Genomic DNA, 3,043 nt, shown 5'->3' on the forward strand with positions numbered 1-3,043 from the left:
GAGAATGTGAAAGATTACCTACAAAAGTTGTTTTGGTGGCTACAAAAGCCGCCTTGGGTGACCTTTGGGGAGAAAGGCGGAATACAAATCTAATAAATAAATGTATACAAGAAGAAATTCAATTTAGTGTTCTGGAGGCACTGTTGGTGTATCTGGAAAGGAAAGCAAGAGGGGAGCACCATAAGCTAACCACCACTAAAATAGCAAAGCATTGGTAAGATTAAGAGTTTCAGTTTGAAGGAATGGCTGCCTAAAGCCTGGCATTTGGCTGAAATGTCCCAATCAACAGAATGTTCTGTTGGGAGAGTCAAGAGACACAGAGAGACTTTATCAAGGAACAGGTTCCCATTTCTAAGAAGTGCTGATTTGATCTTGCTATGAACGCACAGGGCTGGTCTCACAGCTCCTGGTGCCTGGGGTGGTGTGTAAATGATACATCCCATTACCTGGTGATGTCGGAGGGGAAAAAACTATCTAGGACTAGCTTTGATCAGGGTTGGAGACCCTACCAATAGAAGGTGTTTCATGCGGTGCCTTGTACGAAAAGAAAGTGAAAATTAAAAGCAGGGAAAAAACCTTAGTGAAAACAAATGGAAAGCAAATATCCCATAATTTTTTTTTAATTTAATTGTCCTTTTGTTTTGTTTTCTTTTTGTTTACATTCTGAGTTCTTTAAAAAAAATAAAATTGCTTAGTAACTTCTTTCACGAGCTCCAATAGTGCAGGTGCCTCCTTGTGGCAGCCGTTTTAATTACCTCTGTGCTTCGTGATACATTGTGTTCCTGGGACGCATGGATCATTTGAAAGCCATCACCCTGAGGTGCCAGGAGCTGTCCTGCTTCCTGTTAACATTCTATAAGAGCCCAATCCTATGCATGTCTACTCAGAAGTAAGTCCCATTATAAGTAAGTGTGGATCACAGTCTTGGAGCCCAATCTGAGCTCTTACTGCTGGTCCTCCACTGGCGCTGAGTGTTGCAAATGTGTTGGCTGCCGCTGGTGGACTGCCGCTGCTGTGCTGCTCCATGGCTCCCCGAACCACTGGGCAGTGGAGAGGTAGGTGGGGGCAGAGAGGAGGGATTCTGGGTTGGAAGGTGGCAGAAGAAGGACAAGGAGTGGGCGGGGAGGAAGTGCGTTGGGGAGGAAGCAGGGTGGGAGGAAGGTAGGACCAGAGGAGCTCTGCTCCTCTACCTCCAGAGCCTCAACGTCACACCACGGGCCCAACACAGAGGCTCTTGATTCTACAGCAGCCCAAGGGTTGCCACAGAATTGAATAGCCTCATTGTGGGACTACTTGCCTTACCTGGCGGAAGGGGATGAAAGTCCCCTTCCTCCAAAGAGCTAGTGGTGACTGCCATTGCGCACAGGCTGTCACGGCAGCCGTTTCAGTGCCGTAGCAATCCCAGCGCAACAGGCCACTCAGGATTGGGCTGCCCATCTTGTCCCTCTAGTGTCCAGGCTGCTTGCCTGCATGTCGCTGTCCTCGGTTGAGCAAGAAATGGTTAAGCAAGAAACTGCATGCTTTCACTGCTAATAAAGAAAAACACAAGTAAATGAGTATGGGGTTGCAGGGGGCGTAGAGTATTGTACTTCATATAGGGTCCCCCCGTATCTGTGGTTTCCATATCTGTGGGGGGGGGGGGCTGAATGGAACCTTCAAAGATACAGGGGGATGCCTGTATATACCAAATACAGAGAGGAGGGGGGAAATGATCAAGCTGAGTGATGAAAGAGCCATGCAAGAGTTAGTAGTAGGTGTGTCACCATACTATGCAGATCACAAATGAACACAGAATCTAATCAAATGGATGCAAGATGCAATCAGCATGGGTGTCACTTACTCCAGACTAGCAGCCACTGACAAACAGGCCTAGCAAATCAATAATGTAGATGAACCCCCTAAAGAAGGAAGATTCCTTTCTGCAGTGAGCGAGCCACTCCCACGGCTTGTTGAGACCAAGGTCCCAACCGGCTTGAGACCGGCTTGTATCATGTTTGCTAATGAATTGCATCACTGAAGTCTCCCTTCGGCACTCTTTTGCTTGAATATGCTGATTCGAAGGTCCACTATAGACTACAGTACCCTGGAAAGCCGAAATGCTTCCAACACTGGTTTCTGAGCATTTGAAGGCGTTCACTTTATTTGCAGCCAGAAATTACACAGCTAATTTCAAACAGGTGCATCAATTCAATTCTAGAGAGCCTTCTAGAGAGCCTTCTAGAGAGCACAAAGGGCATCAAAGAGCTTCAGAGTATTTGTAGTGGCACCCCAAATATTCTAAAAACAAAGCAGAATGCAGGTCTCCACTTCCCTCTATGACCCCTTCTTCAGTAGTACTTTGGAAGAAGCCCATCTTACCCCAACTGTGGTCCCACTTATCACAGGCATGCAATTTACACAACAGGCTGAGGCTGCTGGGTCTTCAGGATGCCCAAGGGTTTCTTTATGGTGATTCAGTGCTAGGACTATTTGTTATCCAGCGAGATGAGGGTAGAATGGATCTCACCTGTTGGTTGGCCTGAGGGGTCCATCTTGTTGAGAGTGTACACCATATCTATTTGCTCATTAAAATAGTACTGCAGGAGCATTGTTCTTGGAGCTACAGACTAGTGCTGTCATAGACATGGACTATCCCATTCTTGGTTTCCCAGCTGGCAATGTAAACCAAACATGTATTCTAGGCTAGAGTTAATGGTGGAGAGGAAAAGTGAAATCCTGGTGCATGTTCCATGACTCCAGATAAGGAGGAGGAAGGTTATATGGAATAGATGCTGAGGAGATGTTCTAAATCCACTATAATTTGTTGGCATTGTTTAGAAGCATGGAGGTGCCCATAGAATACTATTGATCTGAAGATACAAGCTTTATCCAAATCTCAAGTAAATGTGAGGACAGATTGGCAAAGCTCAGCAGCTGAGTCTTTGTGTCTTCATCAGAGCTAATGTTCTTGATGGCTTGATCCATCCTTGTGGAGAATGATGGTGTATAGACTTTATGCATCCATGGCTGCCAGAAGAAATAAGTTCCTAAGGATGTGCTAGAG

At 46.0% G+C, this 3,043-nt stretch overlaps 1 pseudogene; it reads right to left on the reverse strand.

Annotated features, from left to right (window-relative positions):
* Nucleotides 1–2,393: 2,393 nt before the first annotated feature.
* Nucleotides 2,394–2,588, reverse strand: LOC136656127 (H/ACA ribonucleoprotein complex subunit 3 pseudogene; annotated as a pseudogene).
* Between the last annotated feature and the right edge of the window lie 455 nt (nucleotides 2,589–3,043).

This window comes from Tiliqua scincoides, chromosome 6 (genome assembly GCF_035046505.1).
Source record: "Tiliqua scincoides isolate rTilSci1 chromosome 6, rTilSci1.hap2, whole genome shotgun sequence".
Taxonomy (NCBI): domain Eukaryota; kingdom Metazoa; phylum Chordata; class Lepidosauria; order Squamata; family Scincidae; genus Tiliqua; species Tiliqua scincoides.